Genomic DNA, 10,307 nt, shown 5'->3' on the forward strand with positions numbered 1-10,307 from the left:
GTCTTCCCTACGCCTAAACTATCATGAAGAAAAGCGAAAGAAAAACTTTCGGGCACCTCAGGCCCGAAAATCTATTTTTGCTATTAAATCCTACCAAAGAAACTTTGAATATTTTTCATATACGGAATTTTTTTAATGGTTTGATTAAATGGTCAAACATATACTTATATATGGTTCCGAGATGTATGGAATATAATTCTGAGACATTATTGAAAAAATACAAATCGAGTATTGTAAATATTTTCTTGGTGTAAATAACTATGTGAATTATAGCATTGTACTAGGAGAATGTGGTAGATTACCGCTTTGTATAGAATATCGTGTAAAATGCGTTAAATATATGTGTAAATTCATAAGTATGACAGACGATCGATATCCTAGAAATTGTTATATTATATTAAAGCGGCACGACGAAATCGGAAAAACTTATTGGGTGACATCTGTAAAACATGTTGTACCGTTATACATTTGGTTTTGTTTGGATAAGTCAAGAGATAGGAAATTTGGAAGTATTCTTAATGTCATTTAAACAAAGATGTATTGATTGCAAAACACAGAACTAGCTTGAAACTCTAGGAAATTCATCAAGATGAACACCTAAACACCTAAAATCCATGTTAAACCCAGAAAAATATTTGTTTATCGATATACACTTTAAATTTCGAATGTCAGTTGCCAGATTCCTTCATTTATGTATATCTGACAAAATATAGGGCTCGGATTCGTAGTACAATGTTTATCATGTAGCATATAGGACTTAGATTCGCAGTACAATGTAAATCATGTAATATAGGGCAAAGATTTGTAGCAAAATGTATATCATGCAAAATATAAGGCTAAGATTCGTAGCACAATGCATATCATGCAGAATATAGGACTGATATTCGTAGCACAATGTATATCATACAGAATATAGGACTAATATTCGTAGCACAATGTATATCATGCAGAATATAGGGCTTAAATTCGTAGTACAATGTATATCATGCAGAAAGTAGGACTAAATTCGTAGCAAAATGTATATCATGCAGAATATAGGACTTAAATTCGTAGCACAATGTATATCATACAGAAAATAGGGCTGATATTCGTAACACAATGTATATCATACAGATTATAGGACTTAAATTCGTAGTACAATGTATACCATACAGAATATAGGGCTCGGATTCGTAGCACAATGTATATCATACAGAATTTAGGACCCGGATTCGAAGCACACTGTATATCATGCAAAATATAGGGCTCGGTTTCTGTAACGTTTGGGGCATTATTGAATTAATATAATAATCGAAATTTGTATCAACGAAATAATCCGAATTTCAAACAATCTTTAAACGGCAGTCACGTCTAGATCAACATTTCATTGCCTCGGGTATCAAACGTCAAATAAGTACCGGACACGAGTCCTTGTTACCTTGTTTGTCAAAAAATCGGTCAATGCCGTATATATTCGTTATGTGTCCGTTGCATATTTACGTTTCAGTTGTTAGACACGTGACTTTGCACACGGCCCATCATAATTTGCGCACGATACAATCGACTGTTTCGTTGTTTGTATCTGTATTTTCGACTGAAGTAACTGGGGAGTCTCACGCTCACAACTGGGCATTGCGGAGACACAACTTTTTGTGTCGCGAGTCCGAAAGGGCTGGCTTTTATCTTGTATTTCACGAATATTTGAAAACGTTGTGTAAGAGGGACCGTCAATCAGATTGACGAAAAAAAATGAAAGTTTTAAAATACCGTATATTTTTACAATTATTAGTTTATATTGATTAAAATATTACGACTGGTATATTACATTACTTCAAATAAGTTGTTAAGTTTTCATATTTTCAGTATATTCGGTAATAAAACTTTTCTGGGTATGTGTACCAGGAAACTACCAGTTAACTATAAATAACGCAAGTAGATTATTCATCATCGTCGCGTAGTAAACCCAGAAATGCCAAATGTGCATGCGTAGTGAATTGTATATATTTTATTTATAAATGATCAATCTTCTTGAGTTATTTATATTGTGTGTAAATCGTTATGTAACCTATTTTTGCGATGTACTTTCGATTTCATATCGCAAAATTTTATTACCAAATATACTGAAAATATGAAAACTTAAAACTTTTTTCAAGTAATGTAATATACCATATAATGTAAAGAAATACGGTATTTTAGAACTTGTCTTTTTTCGTCAATCTAGCTGACGGTCCCTTTAAAACTAAATAAGCCAAAAATAAAGGCAAAGAAAACTGAAAAGGGCGTTTATGTTATTGTGTTCTCTACAAACTACGTAACACTGTGTAGTACACTGTAAATCATGCAGAATATAGGGCTTAGATTTGTAGCACAATGTATATCGTGTATAGCATGTATCTCAGATTTGGAACATCGGCACATCACTTATACATAATACATAGACTTATACATAATACAGGTCTTAGATTCGTAGCACAATGTATATCGTGTATAGCATGTATCTCAGATTCGTAGCACAATGTATATCGTGTATAGCATGTATCTTAGATTCATAGCACAATGTATATCGTGTATAGCATGTATCTCAGATTTGGAACATCAGCACATCACTTATACATAATACATAGACTTATACATAATACAGTTCTTAGATTCGTAGCACAATGTATATCGTGTATAGCATGTATCTCAGATTCGTAGCACAATGTATATCGTGTATAGCATGTATCTCAGATTCATAGCACAATGTATATCGTGTATACCATGCATCTCAGATTCATAGCACAATGTATATCGTGTATAGCATGTATCTTAGATTCATAGCACAATGTATATCGTGTATAGCATGTATCTCAGATTCGTAGCACAATGTATATCGTGTATAGCATGTATCTCAGATTCGTAGCACAATGTATATCGTGTATAGCATGTATCTCAGATTTGTAGCACAATGTATATCGTGTATAGCATGTATCTTAGATTCATAGCACAATGTATATCGTGTATAGCATGTATCTCAGATTCGTAGCACAATGTATATCGTGTATAGCATGTATCTCAGATTCATAGCACAATGTATATCGTGTATAGCATGTATCTCAGATTCATAGCACAATGTATATCGTGTATAGCATGTATCTCAGATTCGTAGCACAATGTATATCGTGTATAGCATGTATCTTAGATTCGTAGCACAATGTATATCGTGTATAGCATGTATCTCAGATTCGTAGCACACTGTATATCGTGTATAGCATGTATCTCAGATTCCGAACACAAGCACACAAAAAGTCACAGATTCAACGCACAATTTGATTCATGTAAACTGATGACTTTTACTGGAAGCAAACCGTATTTTAGGACAGCATGACAGTGCAGTCATTACTCATAAACATTTTCTCGAATGACGTATATAAATTGTTTCTTTTGCTACTTATGAAGTACCATCGTGCATGATTGTACTCAAGAACGCAGTCATTCAACTACTTCGAGTCATTTGAATTTAGAATGACGTCATCACATTAAAGATGAAGATATTACTTACCCACAGTAAGGAGTAAAGATGCGTAGGAATTAAATCACGAGTGCGAAGCACGAGTGATTTGATAACACGCATCTATACAACTTACTGTGGGTTATTCGACAACAAACCATCATAGAAAAATATTATTTCGATTCTAACACGATTCTAATTGATTAGGTTCAAGTTTTAGGACGTGAACTATATTTTTCCATACTCCGCCCATTTTAGTACAAAGTTCACTATTTAGTGACGTCATTGAATTGTACAAACATATGACGTCGTTTTCATTTACAAATATTTTGCATATGACGTCACTTTCATTGTAAACAACAATCGTAGAAACTTAATGACGTCACGTTTATTGATGCTACTGAAAAGCTGACATGCTATAAATGTTTTTTGAATTACGTTTCCTAACAAATAGCATTCTTTGTAGGCGTGGTTATGCCAATAATCACCAAATATACAATTAGTTGTTTCATTACTCTTATATACATGCTACAATTATTACATTTCCTTTAGAGCGGGTTTAAGCACGTGTATTTTACTGCATTTTTTTTTCTTTATTTATTCGGAACTATTTTCGAAACATAAAGCTCCGCCCATAAGTTATTGCAGATTAACCCACACTTGATTTCCTTCTTTGTCTATAGAAAACAAGTCACGTGCCGTGTTAGAATATGAAGTTGAAATTAAGTAGATCACTTAAACTCCCTTAACAAAGGTTACTGACTCGTGTGAGGGCTGTTTCATGAGGCCCATTTCACAAGGAAAGTTTTTATTTACTAATTCTCGTTCAAAACTTATAATTCTCACACCCTCAGTGTTTCGTGTGAACATATGTTTGTCATAAAACTTGTTTTGCGTGATGACCATATACAGTTTTGCTTTCATTGCGAATCAAAATATAGTTTCATTCATGAACTAAATATATATTATTATTTATTATTTTCGCTTGAAGTATACATGTGATTATGACCACATTTTTAAAGATGGGAAAATATGGTTCTTTGCCATTCAGGTCCCTTCTATTGTCAAGGTCAACTGGCCAGTTTCTAGTCAACATCGAACGGAAAAACAACAAATAATAATGTAATTGTGATTTAGCAAAAGTTCGAATTGTCCCTCGAGTGTATTCTCGATCATTTATTGATTTCAGCAATGTTTATATTATTCTTGGCATTTGTCAGATGTCGTTATTTCAGGATCATATTGATGAGTAAGTATCACAGGGCCACGAAACTATTGCATACTTTTCTTATATGTAATTGAAATTCGCGCATTGATACACGTGAATACACTAACTTATGTTCCGACAATAATTTATCAATGCGAATCTTATTTAACCAACGTATAGAAGTGGCGTCTCGACACATGCAGGACTCACTATGAGTAATGGTATCTATGAACCATAGTTCAATTGTGCATTTATATCTGAATCACTTTTAATAACAGATATTCAGTGCAATTAGGATGACACAAGTCGCTATTACACTTACACAAGAGCATGTCAAGTGTTCATTGATGATCAAAGTGAAAATGAGTTTCATCTGGGACAACTAGGCTTAATGCATGTGCGTTAAATGTAATCCATGTCCATATTTAGTTCGAGTCTTCTACATCAAGATTAAACGCATACTTATGTTCAAGATCACGTAACACTTCACTGAACGACAATCACTTTGGAATGATTCATTCGGTCGGTATAAAATCATGTGCGCAACTTTGTCAGTCATTTAAATCAAACATTTTAACAACATGTGGGGACAGATGATAATCGCTCTAGCCTGTGCTTCGGAGATTTTAGCGCAAGGTAAGAACATTATGTACTTAAAAAAGAAGCCGAGCTCTGAAAAACCAGACGTAACGATAGTACGTTTGGCTTATCCGCACATTCCTATATGGGAAGTCACTTTCCGTCTAAACCGGATTTTTCTTTAAACGAAAGAGACAATTTCAGTGAACGAAAATGTCCATGTAAGGGAACGTGTCGTCCCTGACAAGCCTGTTTGGACATCATAGGCTAATCTGGGACTGCACATTACGCTTATTAAGCCCGGTTCTCCCATAGCGAGGCTTAAATGAATCACGAGATACAACTGTATACCCGATGGTTGCAAGAAATCGACATGATTTTATATCAATGGTAACTTGTTGTGCTACCTCAATCTTGCTTGAAAGAACATCGTATACACAGTGAATATGTTTTATTTATTGTCAAGGTTTAGCGAATGTTTTCATATTCCGCAACCGCTTGCCAATTTTAAATACGGCATGTATATTATTCAATCTTCTCAGATCTTGAACCGAATCGCTAAACACGCGCTTAACATTAAGGACTCTTGAAAAAAAGAACGGTATGTTAGCATGTAGTTTTATCTGGTACTATGTCAAAACTAGGTACTGCAAGTATATCGATATAATATTATGATAACATCAAAGTGAACGTGGTGAATTTTTTGTGACCGCTAACGTGTTAGAAACAAATGGTCAAGGCATGGGCTGTGTTTACAGTAACTTAGCAAACGTTTGATCATGGTTCTCATAGCGTTGTCTTTCTGCTGGTGATTTACACGAATCTCTGTCTGGAATACTTACATATTCTATTTACATATGAACGCAGGATTTGTGTACGTTTTTTTTTCTTTAAATTGTCTTCCACTTTATTTTGTGCCGTTTAATATCATTACGTGTACTGATGACTCGATTATCGTTTGTTTTATAAGTAAATTATATTTCTTATCAAAATCAGCGGTTCGTAAAGGGATGATGCTACTTTTGATTGTTTTAAAACGGTGGCAAGAAATAGGTGCAGCGCGACGTTTCGGAACATTATCGCTTGTGTCACTTAGGTTTATTAACATTATTTGATTGCGCGCATGTAAGTATTGACCAGTCACTGGAAGCCAATCAATAACGAAAATCTTGGATTTTGACGTTTTTATAAGTGAATTTTATGTTGCTTCTCGTTTGCCTGTTCCATTTTCAGCGAAAATTTGTTCATTGCATTCACTATGCCGAATTGTTATTTTGCGTATATATGTGTGTTGCTCTGGGAAAACGGGGTTTAATGCATGTGCGTCTCGGATAAGTTTGTTCAGACAGAACAAGCTAATCAGGGACGACATTGTCCGTTGTTATGGCATTGTTTCGTTTTAATGAAGTCTTTTCATATAGAAAGTCCTCTTAAGGCCGCAACTGTCGTCCCGTAATAGTCTGTGCGGACTGCACATGCTAATCTGAGACTTCATTTACCGCACATGCATTAAACACCGTCTTCGTAGAGCGAGGCTTAATTTATTATGTTTCCTCAGACTGTGTGATCCCATCGGGTTCGCAGTTTAGCAGGGCTTCTTACCGGCCGTATTACGGGCGGACTGCTTCCGGAAAGACCTTCTACAACGCCGGAGAGCGGCTTATTGTCGGCACGTTGATCCGGGTGGTATGTAACAAGGACCGTCAAGGAGATGCTGTTTTAAACGTCAGCAATCATTTGTGCAGCGCCGGAGATTGGAGACCAGCACTTCCGGTTTGCCAAGGTATATATATATATATATATATATATATATATATATATATATATATATATATATATATATATATATATATATATATATATATATATATATATATATATATATATATATATATATATATATATATATGTTGGACAATGTGCAGTGCAAAGCATTATTTGAATCATCACTTGTGTTTTCATTTTAGATCTGTATATTTTAGATGGTAAAAATCGATCTCGAAATAAAACAGTTTGATGACATTCAGCATATCCACAATATCCACTTAACAAGCAATACAATGCATATCTGTAGTTTTTATGATATAAGAGATTATTCACAGAATATCATCTGTAGCACTAAATTATAACCGAGTTGTTAGTAAATATATGTGATGACTGAAACATTAAAACCATTAATAATTTATTTTAACTCTGGGGAAACGGGGTTTAATGCATGTGCGTAAGGTGCCGTCCCAGATTAGACTGAGCAGTCCGCACATTCTTATAGGGACGACACTTTCCGCCTTAAGTGGATTTTCGCTAAGAAAAGACTACCTAGAGGCGAAAAATACAATAAAAGCAGAAAGTGTCGTCCATGAGGAGCGTGTGTTGACGACACTTAACGCACGTGCATTAAGCCCCGTTTTCACAGAGCACGGCTCAATTTTAGAATATGCGCGGTGCGGAGCGCCCCCTAGGGTTGAGAATGCCAGAGCGTCCGAAAGAATCACGCCCCACATAACCTTTCCCGACCAGACTGTTGTACATTACAAATGTAACACAGGCTTCGATAAGCGTGGAACCAAGTCGTACGCCAAGTGCGTTGACGGCGAATGGATGTCAGCCGACGTCATTTGCGTCGATAGGACAACGATAACGTCAGTGAAAAAAGAGAATACAGAAATAACTACTCAAAAAAGTATGTTGATCACAATATAGATCAAAGTGTTTAATGCATAAATCAAGTTTACTGTCAACAAGAAAAAGGAAATTCATTAAGTGATCGAAAGAACCAGCGTTTCTATCGTTCATTCATAATACGAATATTTGAATAGTAATATTTTAATGTTTCTGTAATATTAATAAGCACTAATGAATGGCAAATCAGTCGATTTACTTTTTTCAAATAACTTGTTAAAGAAAATGTTTTTTTACATACAATATAGTTTGTAATTTAATTTGATGAGTTTTTTGTTGTATGTTTTAAATCGAATGCACGATATAACTGTATTAAGGACAAAACATATTTTATAAATGATTAAATGTATTCACAAAACAAACATGACGTTGTAAGATGTATTGTTTTCCACATCATCTCAAATGCAGCATTTGCGTGGAACTACTCATTCGTTTATTTATTTTATAGAGTCACTATTGTAATTATTACATTAATCAGATGTTCGCATCCCGATAACTACCGTCAGGACGATACCATTGTGTATAGAACCAGACATCCCACACGGCAAGCTCGTGAAGAACCTCACTTCCGGTTTCTATTAAATCATATGTGACATAGGCTTTAAAGTAATTTCACCGAAAAGTGTCAGTGTCAGATGCTTGAGAGGAGTTTGGAGCGAGCCGATACCGCAGTGCGACATACGTAAGTGAACATCCTCAATGCAATAATTGTGTAATCTTGTTTCTGAAATCCAGGAATGAGACAGAACAACAAACTGTGTTCATTCTCACTATTTCTTACAGTTTGTAGTTCAACTAAGTTTCAGAGGTAACCATGATCAGATACATTCTGTCGATACAAACAATAATAAGCATGACATAACATTTCGTAACATCCGATTGTATGTTCCAGTTTCCCTACAGTACAGATAACAAATAACTATGATTATTATAATAACATATAGCCGCTATTATATTTTAAATAGTTAACCAAAATTATTGCCGTCACTGTCATGAATGAACATTGTTCTATATTGATAGGTTAAATGATTATAAGGTAAAACTTTTTTATTTTTTAATTAATCTACCAGTGCGCTGCCCACAGTTGAGTGCCAATTTCACACAATATCAATCGGGTCGATATTCAACCGGAACCGGGTCCGGTTATGCACAGCCCGTCGGTCGGGCATTGAACTCTAGACTCCCCCATGGTGCGGCGGTGAAGATTAATTGCGGTGACGACGCATACCCAACACTCGGAGTTGAAAGAGCATGGTGTCACGAAGGCCGATGGTTGCCAAGGGAACCGATCTGCAAAAGTATGTAAACCATTTAATCAATGGTATCATAAATATAAATGTGTGTAATTCATATTGTTAGAAGAATATTTACTTCAATACTGAATATGGAAAGCGTACACTTTGCAGTGCTGGGGGTATGTATGAACGTGAATGTCATTACAATAATATGGCAGTACTGAATTACAAATATTGAAGATATTTGTATATGAAAAAATGAGTTCGAGCTTTTGAACGATATATTCACGAAATGCCATAAATTTATTGTATTTCTTGGACGTTTATTGGAGGGAAATGATTACCCCACTATTGTCTCATCTTTTAAACATTCAAATTGACAGTAATGTTTAAAGATCTTAGGAATGCTTTTTCTAATGTTTAGCTTAAACTGAATAACTCTGCATACCATAAAACCATTCTAGAACCACATGTTTGCATATTAAGAACACTATGCTCCTATTTAGAACATTATACTTCTGAAGGACAACAATATAGACAAAATTCACGATATATATTTTTCTGGTTGCTATTTTCATATTTCTTTTAAATGAGTCCATCTATGTTGCAGTCACTCGGATTTTGATCCGCCTGTTGTTTCATCCCAGCGTAATATATCGAAATCTGATACACTGTAAACTGAATAGCTGATAATGCTTTCTGTAAACTATATTCTATCGCAGGTTTGAAGCTTTAAAGGTGTTTTAAATTCATTTTATTAATCTCATTATCGTCTGTTACAGAGTATTGCGCCAGGCCGGCGTCTGTGAATCTCAATGATGCAAATACACAACTTCCGGTTCCGGAACTCGTGATGGATGGTGTCAGTGTAACACAGACTTGCGCGGACGGAAATACCCTGATGAACTATTGTGCCGACGGAAGTTGGCTCCATGGTTTCCTACCATGTCTGTAAAGTGGCTTACTACCGTACGACGATATCGCCATTGATGGAAACCGGAAATAACTGACTAACGTCTACACAATTCTAGATCAAAGTCTCAAGCCTCATTATCTGAAATGTTTGCTTCATTCAAGGTTAAACAAGTACATTAATTTAGCATTTTAGAGTGGGACTAAATGTCTACTCAATCAAATA

General features: G+C 35.1%; 1 protein-coding gene and 1 long non-coding RNA gene across 2 annotated transcripts in view; one reads left to right on the top strand and one right to left on the bottom strand.

The window, feature by feature from the left end:
* LOC127837237 (complement receptor type 2-like) overlaps positions 1 to 10,307 on the bottom strand; it is a 346,639-nt gene that overhangs the window by 193,399 nt on the left and 142,933 nt on the right. The gene's annotated exons all lie outside the window — the stretch shown is intronic.
* Positions 5,091 to 10,307, top strand: part of LOC127837241 (uncharacterized) — a 5,543-nt gene continuing 326 nt past the window's right edge. The window contains exons 1-6 of the long non-coding RNA XR_008029191.1: positions 5,091 to 5,312; positions 6,814 to 7,038; positions 7,687 to 7,935; positions 8,413 to 8,616; positions 9,005 to 9,232; positions 9,952 to 10,307. The exon at positions 9,952 to 10,307 is cut by the window's right edge and continues 326 nt beyond it. This is a non-coding gene — a long non-coding RNA (uncharacterized LOC127837241). The remainder of the gene's footprint in view (positions 5,313 to 6,813; positions 7,039 to 7,686; positions 7,936 to 8,412; positions 8,617 to 9,004; positions 9,233 to 9,951) is intronic.

This window comes from Dreissena polymorpha, chromosome 7, assembly GCF_020536995.1.
Source record: "Dreissena polymorpha isolate Duluth1 chromosome 7, UMN_Dpol_1.0, whole genome shotgun sequence".
In the NCBI taxonomy this organism is placed as follows: Eukaryota; Metazoa; Mollusca; class Bivalvia; order Myida; family Dreissenidae; genus Dreissena; species Dreissena polymorpha.